The following is a 14,787-nucleotide window of genomic DNA, read 5'->3' on the forward strand; positions in this document are numbered from 1 at the left end:
TGGGCACAGAGTGGCAATCCAATGCTGATTGCCCTTCCGGGGAATTTCAGGCCCGCTGCATAGGATAATGCTGAGGGAAATGCTGTAGTAACCCATTAAAGGCTTTTTTAAAATTATAATCTGTTTCAACTGATCTTTCTATTGGAGGAGACGTTTGATGTTTTGTGTAAGTATATTCATCAGATGCCATCTAGTGGTAAACAGAGCTTGTCCAATATTATAATAACCTTGGTCCCATCAAATGATGGAGACAGCAGTGTATAAATGCAAGAACCTCAACACAAAATCTGAGCTGACACTCTAGTGCAGTCCTGAGGGAGTACTGCACTGTCAGAGGTGCCGTCTTTCTGAAGAATCATTAATCCCAAGCCCTGTCCGCCCTCTCAGGTGGATGTAAAAGATCCCCTCGGCATTAATCGAAAAGCACAACGCTGCATGTGCTGGAAACCTGACAAGAAAACAGAAAATGCTGGAAAAATCTCAGCAGTTTAGGCAGCATCTGGGTAGAGAGAGAAATAGAGTTAACATTTGCTCTGTTTATTTCTCTACACAGATGTTGCCTAACTTGCTGAGTTTTTTCCATGTGTTTGTATCCCATGGCATTGTTTTGAAGAAGAGCAGTGGGTTATGCCCCAGTTTCCTGGCCAGTGTTTATATTGCTCAACCAACACCAAAACAGCTTATCTGGTCTTTATCATATTGCTGTTTATAGGAGCTTGCTGTACACAAATTGGCTCTTGTGTTTCCAACATTACAACAGTGACTACATTTTGTTTGAAAAAAAAACTTAATTGGCTGTCAAGCACTTTGGGGCATGCCGGAGGCATCGATAATGCTATATAAATGCATTTTTTTTCTTTTGCAAACAAATTTACATAAACGATTGGGAAACGTCTCACACCAGTTTACTTTTGGGAGTCTTCAATGATTGTTGTAACACGCAAAAGACAGAAGTCATTCTGCGTGAACAATGTTGCCAAACAGCAATGAGGAAATGTGGAAACACCTTACAGATTGCAATATATCCCTCGGGGTGAGCAGATTAGGAAAGTGAAAGCTGAGTGGTTTGCACAGTCATCTCCAAGCCAGGAGTGTTCGACAGCCGAAAACCCACTCCCTTCCATTTCACAGCATTGGGCGGGGGGTGGTGGGGAAGGATGGATAATAAATGAGTAATGCAGTGATTGGGTGGGAAGAGTTTGTATGACTACACGGTTCAGCGAGATATGTTTAACATTTTAAACAAATACTAAAAGTCTGAAGTTGAAGAGTCTCTGCCCATTTACGATGATTCCTCGGCCCACATAGAGTCATGCAAACAGATTGAAGCTTTTTGTAAACTTACATTGCACCAGCAGGTGGCATCAAGTCCAACAATATGAACATTTTGAATTTAATCTTTCACACCAACCTGAAGAAAATAACAGTCAGCTGTAATTCAAGAAACTACTTCCAAATCCAAAAAGAGAAGTTATAGATTTAGACATATTTTGCATTGTGACAGGATTGAAAAGGATATAAAAAATTATTGTTTAAATGTTGACATTTATAAATACATTCTCTGACAAATAACACATCAATTCTACAATCAGCATAGAAACATTTCATGCAATGTGAGGTTGAAATACTGACCGTGTTTTATTAAACAAACAATGTAATGTTATTTCTTTTGTGACAACACTTGACGGCAAAATGACAATGCTACAGAACCAGACAGATAATTTCTCTCCTAAATTGTGATGACCCCTTTAAAGATTCAACAAAAAGCTCCTACTGAAATACTCTTCTTTTCTTCCATGAGTTTTTAAAGCAGAACCTCCTCACCAGTTCTGCAGCCAGAAGCCACTAAGAGGCAAGCGTTAGCACCATCCAGTTGCTGACTGGTGGGAAAGCTTGTCAACCCCACCCCAACACTGCACACACCCACACCCACCCCACCCCCGGCTTCACTGGTACAATTGGGAACACACCATGTAGGAAAATCTGAGGCCCCAATTCAGAATCCTGTCATGGCAACTTGGGGTGTCAATGTATGTCACTTTCCAATTCAACTGTTAAACTCTTTCGAGTTATCAACAGTCACAGATTACAACTCTTTCGAGTACAATCACAGTTCTTGGTTTTCCAGGAGTGGGACATGAACCCACAACCCTCTGATTCAAAGGCGAGGGTGTATCTGGTGTACTGGCTAGTTAACAACACAGTTACAAATGCATCACTAGACATGAATATTTATACTTTAGAATATGTCAAGGAAAAGACAGACGATTAAAAACCCCTTTTCATCTCTTCCATGGTTCTAAGTGCCAAATATGGATGCTCACACTTCAAAATGACACAATATTGATATTAGGAGCAAATGAAGAGGAATAGATCATTCAGCCCCTCAAGGCTGATCTGTATCCTAATTCCATACACCTGCTGTGCATTTCCCTTAATACCCTTGGCTAGCAAAAATTTATCAATTTCAGATTTAAAATTAGTAATTGGGCTAATTAACATCTACTGCTTTTGGTTGGTCCACATTTCTACCACCCTCTGTGCATTTCCTAACTTGTCTCATGAATTGTCTGGCAATGATTTTCAGGTTATATCTCCTTGTCGTAGACTCTCCCAACCATGGATAAAGTTTAGCCTTCTCTAGCCTATCAATTTTTTAAAAATGCTAAAAGCCTAAAATCAGATCACCCCTTAACTTTCTACATTCCAGAGAATACAAGCTTAGTTTATGTAATCTGTCCTCATAATTTAACTCATGGAGGGAGGCCTAGATAATTTCTGATGAATATGCACTGCATTTCTTCCAAGGCCAATATATCCTTTTTAAGGTGCAGTGCCCCAGAACATAGAACATAGTACTACGGATATGATCTAACCAGAGCTTTGTACACTTTGGCAAAACTTCCTTCCCTTTATATTTTAGCCTTCTAGATATAAAGACCAACATCCCCATTAGCCTTTTAGGTTTTTTTTTGTACCTTGCCACAACATTTTAGTGTTCTGTGTACACGAACCCCTAAATCTCCTTTGACCACCACTGCTCCTAACTTACCACTATTTCAAAAAATACTCAGGCCTATCTATTTTTGGTTCAAAACGAATGACCTCACACTCACCTACATTCAAATCCATCTGCCACTGTTTTGTGCACTCAGTTAATCTATCAATGTCTCTTTATAATTTTTTTTCCCCCATTTGCATTGCTTACTCTGTCACCAATCCTTGTGTCATTGGCAAATTTGGATATATAACTCTACATTGTGTTATTTAAATTATTAATAATAATAGTGAATAATTGAGGCGCCATTGTGGATCCTGGTAGGATTTTCTACCAATTTGATTACATACATTTTACCCTTGGCGGGAAGGCGCAATCGGCGGGCCTGAGACAGGCCAGGAAACATCCCCCGACCACGATCAGCCCCCAACCGTGATTTCACGCTGGCTGGCCAATTAAAGCCTGCCCAGTGTGAAACACGTCTTCCCAATGGTCGGGAAGGGCCGGGTGGGGGCCAATGGCACCCCAGTGGGCAGTTTCAAAATGGCACAGGCAGCTCCTTGAAGGCTGCCAGGGAAGAATCATATATTCTGCATTCTGGAGAGTGAAGCTATGGCCTCAACAGTGGCTGAAGATGCCAGGCGGGAGGGCAGGTTGGGTGGGCACTCGGCCTCCCGGTTTTTGGATGGGTGCCACATAGTCCTCCTGGAGGAGATGGCTGCCAGGAGGGACACAGCATTCCCCAGAGATGGAAGGAGGAGGCCACCACACCTAACAAAAAAAGCTTGGGAGGAGGTGGTAGCGCTGGTCAGCAGCCACGACGTTGTGCAGCGCACATGGGTGCAGTGCCGCAAAAGCTTTAACAACCTGCTGCGCTCAGGAACAGTGAGTACCGCATTGGCATGGATCAGTGTGGTGAAGTGTTAAGGGCTGGCCATCCCCCGTGGAGCTTAGGTGTGTTAGGGTCTGAGTGCCAGCTGTCAATGACGCCGGAGCTGGCCAAGGGGGTGAGCCCTGGAACGAGTGCCTTGCAGCTGGAGGGCCATGACTCGGATGTGCCCTGCGAGGTGTTCCTCAGGTGGGGTTGGCCAGGCTGCAATGGCGCTGCATGTAGAAAGTCAGCTAATCTTTGCTCCTCTATACTTTCAGGAGGAGACGAGCCACAACAGCATTGAGAGGTCATGGACAGGCGGAGGCCCCCAAAACCTCCAAATTTGAGTAGGAGGCCTTGGAAATGGAGAGCCGGCATGCACCTTATTCAGCTGGTCATGGAGAGACAGGGGTGTCAGATGAAGGTAAGAGTGCAGTGCACAGAGGTGAGAGTTTCAGATGGTGCAAACATTTTTGTGTCGTCTCATCATTGATGGGAGCCTCAAAACTGGATTTCCCATTGATCATTGAAAGAGGATGGCACCATGATGCAGATCTCCATTGTCTCAACAGGGTGTCTGGCATGCACAGTGACTGTGCGATGGATGACTTAAACTAATGATGTGTCATTGTTCTCCCTTAGATTCGCCAATACGCACTCATTCGCAGGACATCGAAGAGTCACCCCTGATGCCAAAGGACCGCTGGACTTCAGCTGCACCTGCGTCACACCCGCTCTCTGAACCAGGCACCGGCACAAATACCAGCACCTCAGAGGGCGTTAGATCTTTGGCTAGAATGTTGGAGCACAGCAGTGAGGGCACTTCATGCTCACTTAAGGTGCAGGTGGAGGCAAGGAGTGCCCAGGGCACCGGCAGTCAGAGGGCTGCTAGAGACCAGGACGATGCTCAGTCAAAGGCAGATGATGGGCCTCTGGAATCATCCATAAGGTGGCAGATGCTGAATGTCCAGCGAGATGTGCGGGAGGATCTGGTGGAGATCCATGAGGATATGCGTGCCAGGGTCTCTGTTGTGGAGGAGTCCATGCGGAGCATGAGCATTGCGTTGACCCCCATGGCCAAGCGCACTGCCTCCTCCAATGAGAGAGTGGCGACTCTCATGGAGAGGCAACTCCAGGGACAGAATCAGGGGTTCCCAGGGTTGTGCTCGGACCTGCAAACCCTCACACAGTCAATGACCTTAGGTGGTTAGTGCCAGTGTGGGAGATGGATGAGCCACCCAGTATCCCAGCTGAGTGCCCGTCCATCAATGGCAAGCAGGGAGGTCCAGAGCGACTTCATGTTGGCGTATGAGCTGCCTGTCGTCTCTGCGGGCTCCTCTCAGGGCACTCTGGATGACGGCAGCAGCTCCTCCGCTCCTCTGTCAGTGACTGTGGCACCTGATGAGATGACTGGGGAAATGCCAGCCCGTGGCACTGGCTGCTCCCTTCCAGGTGGGACCAGCACAGGCTCCATAGGCCAGAGGACGACTGCCAAGGTCATCAAGACCAACAAGACAGCAGAGTCAGCAGGCTGCCTCCAGTGCCGCTGCCAGTGAGGGGGAGGCACCAAGACGTAGCACTCGCAAACGTAAGTTTAAGGCACCATGAGCACGAGGGACTGTTCACAGGCAGTCTTCTGTCCTGTTATATCTTGTTTATATGTTTACTGGGGTGGAAATTAACACCAGAGATGGTAATGTTACTGTGTTTTGAATGTGAAAATTACATAAGTTTTTGTTTTTATCATAATGATTTGAGTCTACTTCATTTTTTTTGGTGCGGGGTACACCAATATGTAATGCTGGATGGGAGTGGCTCTAGAACTTTATTGCACAGGCACTGAGAGGACTTTGGGTTTAAATGAAAGGGTCATTTCAGACATCTTGGATGGAGGTGGCAGCCCTGGCATGAGGTGGAAGCAGATCTTTGGCAGCCTCGCTGAAAGAGCGTTAGATCAAGGTGTTCTTGGTGTCCCTGCCTCTCTGAAGTATACAGAGGTCTGCCTCTATGCCTTCAGCATTCTCCTCACCGTGCTTCTCTTCTGACTCACTACTGGATTCGTCCTCTGTGGCCTGCGGAGCTGCCTCAAGGTCCTCTTCCTCCAGTGGGTCTCCCCTTGCCAATGCCAGATTGTGGAGAGCGTATCATGCAACCACTATCAGTGGCACCCACTCTGGGGGTATTGTGGTGCTTCCACTGAATGGTCCAGCCATCGGAAGCACATCTTCAGAAGACCTATGGTCCTCTCTATCACCACCCTTGTGGAGGCATGACTCCTATTATAACGCTGCTCTGCCTCTGTTCTTGGGTGGTGGAAAGGTGTCATAAGCCACATTTTCAACAGATAGCCTTTGTCACCCAGCAGCCATCCATCCAGTTGAGCTGGAGCCTTGGCACCTGGGAGTGCCTGGGGGGGATATAAGCATCATGGGAGTTGCCAGGGTACCTTTCACAGACTTGCAGATTCTGCGTCTTGTGGTCACAAACTATCTGGACGTTCATCAAGTGGAATCCCTTCCTGTTGACGAAGGCACATGGCTGACCCGCTGGCACCTTGATGGCCACATGTTTGCAGTTGACTGCACCCTGGATGCGGGGGAACCCAGCAATCTCTGCAAACCCTCTGGCTCACTCAGCTTGGCTGGCCTCTTCTGTACAGAAATGAATAAATGTCATTATCCACCTGAACAGAGCTCTGTCACCAGCTTGACACAACTGTGGACAACTGATTGGGAGACTCCACACAGATCCCCACTGACCCCTGGAAAGAGCCAGTGGCATAGAAGTTGAGGGCCACTGTGACCTTTAGAGCCACTGGCTCTTTCCAGGGGTCAGTGGGGATCTGATGGACAGATGGAGGTCACAGTCTCCCTGGAGAGGCGGATCCTCCTTCGGCATTGGATCTCAGACATGTTGAGGTAGCTGCACTGCTGCCTGTAAACCCTGGCAGCAGGTTGGTGGCATCTACTGCAGCCTCTTCCGCTTTGGACTACCTGCTGGCCTTGAGCCCTTGTCCCTGCGCCTCTCCTCCCACAAGTCACTCTCCTGGAAGCTGCATAGGGACACCTGGCCTCCTCTCCTGCCCCTCTCTTCCTCCTCTGAGGAGGTGCCTCCAGCAGAGACCACAATCCCCATAACCAGGGTAACAGAAGGCTGTCTGATATCTGGAAGGGTCCATATGGTCAACATCCTCCAGGGGCCTTGGCGACATCAATGAGTCCTGAAATGAAGCCTAGAAATGCTAAGAATGAATCTCAGAACAGAGATGAAGCTGTCAAGTTCAAATAAGCAACCAGCAGAAAATTATCTCCTGAGCTATTCACTACTCACAATGGCAATGCTGCTGACACTTTTTATCCCACCCTTGGATGAGGTTTTGAAAAATGTAGGCTGCCCGCCTGCCTGTTTGACAAGCGCGAAATCGCACAGGCAACGTAAAATCTGGATAAATTGGGTTTTTAAAGACCTTAAGTGGCCTTATCACTGATGGTGAAGATGGCTCCGACACCCACAGGCGCCCACCAACCTGAAGATTGCATGCGTGTGGGGTGACATCGGGACACTCGCCCGACGTCTTCTCGTGCGATTTTATGCCCAATCGGGTCGGTAGCATACCCGCCCACGAGGCGTAAAATTCTGCCCATTATCTCTATTCTTGGTTTTCCACTGCCTAACCAATCTCTTGCAGGTCGATAATTTGCCTTCCATTCCAGTGGGCTTTAATTTTTGCGAATAGTTTCTTATGTGCAACCGTATCCATGTGACATACAAAATGTATTCCCCGTGTAATTTAATGGAGACATTAATCTTAAAGTTTCACGTTAAGGTTAACGCTGTCGTGAAATAGTAATTTCACACCAACATTAACCTTTTCAAGTAAAGTAACAGTAATTGTACATGCACATTTAAAACTTGCTCCATGCTGTCGCGTGGCATAATTTTGAGGCTATAGATTTTGAAAAATTGTTTGTGATTCTGCTTTCAGTCTATTGCTTGTACCAGCAAAAACCAAACAATTCGTCTTGAACTGGTTGGAACTACGGCCTTCTCTTATCACAGCTTGTCTACTTGTGCCTGAACAGTGATAAATCACCAAGAGGACTTTTGAAAGCAACATTACCTCCGAACATGCTATGCTGCCTTCTGCCAAGCGTGAATCTGGCCGAGCTCCCGCTCTGCTTCTCTGCAAGGAACATCTATCTGGCCCACGCCTGCCGGCTCCTACTGGAGCAGGCGATAACAAGGCAGCCTGTAAATATTTTGAGTGCACTATCATATTTTTAATAAGCTTGCGTGAGGTGATAAACAGATTCTCCATATGGGGGTAAGGGAGAGAATTTCCAAGCTAATGAGCATCAAGGATTGCTGCGTAATCAGGTTCATATGACAAACCTATTCATTGATTTTGTTTTAAACTATTAATCTTGGCTATGCTTCTTGTTTCATGTTTACTTCACTGTTCTTTGTACCTCTTGCAGGTTGTAGGCGGTTAGTGATGTGTTATAGCAGGCTGGATCATTTTTATTGCAAGGGTTAAAAACTGGGAATGCTGGATATCGGAAATAAAATGGAAATTTCTGAAAATACACTGCAGATCCTGAAAGGGGGAAGATCAGGTTCAGATTTCAGGTTCGATTCACGATCTGGTTCAGATTTCAGGTGCGATTCCTGATCCGTTTCAGATTTTGGGTTTGATTCCTGATCAGGTCCAGATTTCAGGTGCAATTCCTGATCCGGTTCAGATTTTGGGTTCAATTCACGATCTGGTTCAGATTTTAGGTGCGATTCCTGATCAGGTTCAGATTTTGGAATCGATTCCTGATCAGGTTCAGATTCAATTCCTGATCCGGTTCAGATTTTGGGTGTGATTCCCGTTCAGGTTCAGATTTTGGGTGCAATTCCTGATCCGGTTCAGATTTCATGTTCAGTTCCTGATCTAGTTCATATTTTGGGTGCGATTCATGATCAGGTTCAGATTTTGAGTTCAATTCCCGATCAGGTTCAGATTCCGGTGCAATTCCCGATCAGATTCAGATTTCAGGTGTGATTCCTGATCCAGTTCAGATTTTGGGTGTGATTTCTGATCCGGTTCAGATTTCGGGTGTGATTCCCAATAAGATTCGGATTTCGGGTGAAATTCCTGATCAGACTCAGATTTCAGGTGTGATTCCTGATCGGGTCCAGATTTCGGGTGCAATTCCTGATCGGGTTCAGATTTTGGGTGCGATTCCTGAGCCGGTTCAGGTTTCGGGTGCGATTCCTGATCCGGTTCAGGTTTCGGGTGCGATTCCTGATCCGGTTCAGGTTTCGGGTGCGATTCCTGATCCGGTTCAGGTTTCGGGTGCGATTCCTGATCCGGTTCAGGTTTCGGGTGCGATTCCTGATCCGGTTCAGGTTTCGGGTGCGATTCCTGATCCGGTTCAGGTTTCGGGTGCGATTCCTGATCCGGTTCAGATTTTGGGTGGATTTCTGATCCGGTTCAGATTTTGGGTGGATTTCTGATCAGGTTCAGATTTTGGGTGCAATTCCTGATCCGGTTCAGATTTTGGGTACAATTCCTGACCAGGTTCAGATTTTGAATGTGATTCCCGATCCGGTTCAGGTGCAGTTCCTAATCAAGGTGTTGTTCAGATGACAAAGCAAAATGCAAAATTCTGTTTCCCTCGTCTCAGATGCTGCAGATATTTTGTGTTTTCAGAAGGTTCTGTTTTTATCTTACAATTCTACTGTAAATATTGTTGGCTGATTACCAACACCAGCAAAGTTCCTGATTATCATAGTTGTGGGATTTTTATTATGAATTATATTAGTTACAAAATACACCAGCAATGGATTTTTTTATGGATTTTAGACATTAATGACTGTATTAGTTATAGGATTGTATACTTGACTTTGTTTTGATTTTGTTGCCCTTTCTCCCAGAGGTTATCCTTTGTCACTGTCCCACTGTCAAAGACAGGCAACCACCCAATTGCTGGTCTTTGCCTGTTTTAATCTGGATGCTAAGAGGGACATCAGAGCAGGACAATTCAAACTGACTTCTGATGCACCCTCTTCATGGAGAAATACTTGACCTCCATTCAGTGCCCGCTGCTGATGCCATGACTCAGGTGGGTACAGAGCCAAGAGCTGGCCCTTCAAGGCATGCCACACCTCAGCCCCTAAATGATCCCAGAAGCAAGTTATTAAAATAAGCACTATCAGTGTCCAAACCCATTGTACTACAGAGGTCAAGTGGATTAAAAAGACAAACTATATCCCCATTCAGAAGGAGCTGAATGGATGAATCTGGATCTCTGTCACTGCTCAGCAGCCAGTAAGCGGAGTGTGAGCTGGCAATGTTGGAGTCTGGGAGCAAATCACCTACTTCTCTCACAGACAAGGAAATATATGTGACACTGGACTTCCTAGGGAGGGGAAAGAAATATACATGTATAGAGTGGATTATTCCATGTTGAGTGACCATGAGAGATTGTGAGCGTTCATTGTGTAACAGATATCTTTTCCAGCTGTGTTACTCAGGTGCTATGTAGAATTTTCTCAATCGTTGATGCTTGCTTTTTGAAAAAAGAATTTCAGTTTGGCTGAATTAAACCAAATTAAGCTTGTTTTTAATGAACTGAAGAGTTAAGCGGGTCTATGTTGATTACAAGAGATGTGCAGCAGAGGTGCTATGTACCAAGATGTTCCTACACTGTTCCTACACTGGCAGTGATCAATCAACTCTAGCACATGTTATGTTAAAATTAGTTGGGTATAAGAGAAGGATGGCCATTCAGCCCTTCAAGTCTGTTCCGTTAGTCAATTCAGTCATGGCTGAACTGCCTCTTAAGTCCATCTACTTGTCTTGGCTCTGTAATCCTTGCCTAACAACAATCTATTAATCTCAGTTTTGAAATCTTCAACTGACCCAACTTCAATAGCTTTTTGGGGACAGAGTTCCCTCTGTGTGAAGAGTGATTTCTGCCATCACCCCAAAAACCTCACTCTCTCTAATTTTAAAGCTATGGTCCCTTGATCTGCATTCCTCTACCAGAGAAAATAGGGTAGACAGAGAGAAACTATCAATTCCTTTAATCAACTTAAATACCGATTAAATCACCCTTAATCTTCTATACACAAGGGAATATAAACCTAGTCTGTGCAAACTTCCCTCATAGTTTAATCCTATTAACCGCAGTTCATTCTGGTGAATTGACACTGAACTCCATCCAAGACCAAATATCCTTCCTGAGGCGTGGTGCCCAGAACTGAACTTGGTACATGAAGTGGGATCTAACTAGATCTTTATATAACATAACTTCCATCTCTTTGTATTTTAGTGCCTTTGAGATAAAGGCCCACTTTATGTTATCCCTTTGAATTATATTTTGTAGCTTATAGTGATTTCTGTACTTGGACTGGTATATCTACCTACTCCTCCATAGTTCCTTTGCTTCTCACCATTTAGAAAGTACTGTGATCTATCTTTGGTCCGAGGGGGATAACTTCACGCTTCTCCACCTAAGCTTTTACCCGCAACAGTTTTGCCAAATCACTCAATCCATCAAATTCCCTTTGCAAATGTCTGCTCCCATTGACAAGACATACAGTGAATAACAGGCCTGCTATTTTAAAGGGCGCATCCCTTATATTTCCTAGCTTGTAAGTAAACTTGGTTCATAGCAAACACCGAGATCCTTGCTTACTCAGCAATTTATTTGCAACCGTGAGCCACTAGATCTGCCTCAAAAGATAATTAAAATTTGTGTCTTGTCCACCCCTCCAATATTTGGATAATGAGGCAATTTGTTCAACTAAATTGATGACACAATTTTCAAAAAAAGTTGCTAAAGCCCAAATCAGAAGAGCCCATTTTCTGTTCGAACCCAACCTTGGTACCTTGGATAATGGATGGTAACACAAGGCTTTTCCTAAATGTTAGTTAATCACCCCAACAGCAACAATTTCCAGGTTTTAATTGCTTGAAACAGAGTTGACTGAGGTAACTGGAAATGTTGGCTGACATTACAATGTATACGTCAACCATTGATACTGGCAGACTTCCCCCTCACGCTGAAGATTGCAGCTCATGCTCAAGGCCACGATTGGTTCTTTACCAGCCCATCAATATTAGTGTTTGAGCCTGGTTAATATTTAGTATAGAGGGTGTCACAACTGCACCTTATCTTGTCCTTGTGTTCACAGTCATATCATTCCAGCAAAATTCCTTGGATAATAATCAGGAACAGGAATCCAAGCTATTTTCTTCATCTCTCTACTCCAGCAACATTGCGACCAAGCGTGGAACCTCACTACCCACTGACAGAATTCAGTCAACACTACAAAATGTGGAGACAGAGCCAGGGCCATTCCCGGTCCACGTGGAACCAGGGCCATTCCCGGCCCACGTGGAACCAGGGCCATTCCCGGCCCACGTGGAACCAGGGCCATTCCCGGCCCACGTGGAACCAGGGCCATTCCCGGCCCACGTGGAACCAGGGCCATTCCCGGCCCACGTGGAACCAGGGCCATTCCCGGCCCACGTGGAACCAGGGCCATTCCCGGCCCGTGAGGAACCAGGGCAATTCCCGATCTGTATGGAACCAGGGCCATTCCCAGTCCATGAGGAACCAGGGCTATTCCAAATTTGTATGGAACCACGACCATTCCCAGACCATGTGTAACCACGACCATTCCCGGTCCGTATGGAACCACGGCCATTCCCGGTTTGTATTGCTGAGTACCACATCAAGTTCTGTGATTATCCATTGACTGTTCAAAAAGATCTTCATAGAAAACATTTTACAAATAAATCTTGCTGAACGATTTTTTCTTCAGACATTTATCTTTTTGGGGGGTTTCTTTATCAGCTCATCACGAAGATGGATTTCTTTTAATTTCACACACCCAGCATCTACTACTCCCAATTCAAAGATCGTACAACCTTTACTCTGCACTAATGATGTGTCTCAGGCCTGACTTTGAAAAGCAAAGTCTGCTGGTATCATTTCCATTTGCTATAGCAGCTATCCTGTGGTCTCTGATTGAAGGTACTAATCAGAGCTATATTCTGGCTAGTTTAGGGCTGCAGACCCATGCTGACTAGGGACTAGTTTGAGATAGAACTCCTACAGCCATTGGAATAGACAAGCAGTCCAAATCTTAGCGGCACTCTCCAGTTAGTTTAACCCTTTGGCTACTAGCATTTTATTATCTAACGCATGGTTTATCCAAATAACGCCAACCCCTTAGGAAATAGTTTCAATAAACAATAGGCTGGAATTTACAGCATTTGTGTCATTTACTTTTCATGTGAAAGAGACTTAATGCATACAAATATATACAACTTTCACTAAATCTCAGCCATGTGGCAAGTGGGTGTAAGGGGGAGACGATGGTGTAGTGGTAGTGGACTAGTAATCCAGAGACCCAGGGTAATGCTCTGGGGACTTGGGTTTGAATCCCACCACGGCAGATGGTGGAATTTGAATTCAATAAAAATCTGGAATTAAAAGTCCAATGATGATCATGAAACCATTGTCAATTATTGTAAAAACCCATCTGGTTCACTAATATCATTTAGGGAAGGAAATCTGTCGTTACCTGACCTGGTCTGGCCAACATGTGACTTCAGACTCTCAGCAATGTGGTTGACTCTTGAATGCCCTTTGAAATGGCCTAGCAAGTCACTCAGTTGTAAAAAAACCGCTACAAAGTCACAAAAAAGGAATGAAACCGGACAGATCACCCGGCATCGACCTAGGCACCGGAAACAACAATGGCAATCACAACCCTGTCGATCCTGCAAAGTCCTCCTTACTAACATCTGGGGGCTAGTGCCAAAATTGGGAAAGCTGCCTCACAGACTAGTCAAGCAACAGTCTGATATAGTTATCCTCACGGAATCATACCTTACAGATAATGTCCCAGGCACCGCCATCACCATCCCAGGGTATGTCCTGTCCCACTGGCAGGACAGACCCAGCAGAAGTGGTGGCACAGTCACAGTCAGTGGGGAGTTGCCTGGGGAATCCTCAACATCGGCTCTGGACCCCATGAAGTCTCATGGCATCAGGTAAAAACATGGGCAAGGAAACCTCCTGCGGATTACCACATACCACCCTCCCTCAGCTGATGAATCAGTGCTCCTCCATGTTGAACACTACTTGGAGGAAGCACTGAGGGTGGAATGGGCACAGAATGTACTCTGGGTGGGGGCTTCAATGTCCATCACCAAGAGTGGCTCAGTAGCACCAGTACTGACTGAGTTGGCCGAGTCATAAGTGACAGAGCTGCTAGGCTGGGTCTTCGGCAGGTGGTGAGGGAACCAACAAGAGGGAAAAACATACTTGACCTCATCCTTACCAATCTGCCTGCTGCAGATGCATCTGTCCATGACAGTATCAGTAGGAGTGACCACCACACAGTCATTATGGAGATGAAGTCCCGCCTTCACATTGAGGATACCCTCCATCATGTTGTGTGGCACTACCATTGTGCTAAATGGGATAGATTTCGAACAAATCTAGCAACTCACGACTAGGCATCCATGAGGCGCTGTGGGACAACAGCAGCAGCAGAACTGTACTCCAACACAATCTGTAACCTCATGGCCCGGCATATCCCCCACTCCACCATTACCATCAAGCCAGGGGATCAACTCTGGTTCAATGAAGAACGCAGGAGGGCATGCCAGGAGCAACACCAGGCATACCTAAAAATGAGGTGTCAACCTGGTGAAGCTATAAAACAGGACTACGTGTGTGCCAAACATCATAAGCAACAAGTGATAGACAGGGCTAAGCGATCCCACTACCAACGGATCAGATCTAAGCTCTGCAGTCCTGCCATATCCAGTCGTGAATGGTGTGGACAATTAAACAACTCACTGGAGGAGGTGGCTCCACAAATATCCCCATCCTCAATGATGGGGGAG

General features: G+C 45.7%; 1 protein-coding gene across 4 annotated transcripts in view; it reads left to right on the top strand.

Annotated features, from left to right (window-relative positions):
• Nucleotides 1-10,488, top strand: part of LOC144683578 (T-complex protein 11-like protein 1) — a 53,552-nt gene extending 43,064 nt beyond the window's left edge. Inside the window, exons 10-11 of one of the 4 annotated variants that reach the window (XR_013577292.1) lie at nt 7,855-8,868; nt 9,376-10,488. The gene's annotated coding sequence lies outside the window, so the exon portion shown is untranslated. Of the gene's footprint in view, nt 1-7,854 lie in introns of all 4 variants that reach the window. The other 3 variants (XR_013577293.1, XR_013577294.1, XM_078546729.1) reach the window with 3 other exon arrangements.
• Nucleotides 10,489-14,787: the final 4,299 nt, after the last annotated feature.

Source organism: Cetorhinus maximus, chromosome 8 (assembly GCF_964194155.1).
Source record: "Cetorhinus maximus chromosome 8, sCetMax3.hap1.1, whole genome shotgun sequence".
NCBI lineage: Eukaryota > Metazoa > Chordata > Chondrichthyes > Lamniformes > Cetorhinidae > Cetorhinus > Cetorhinus maximus.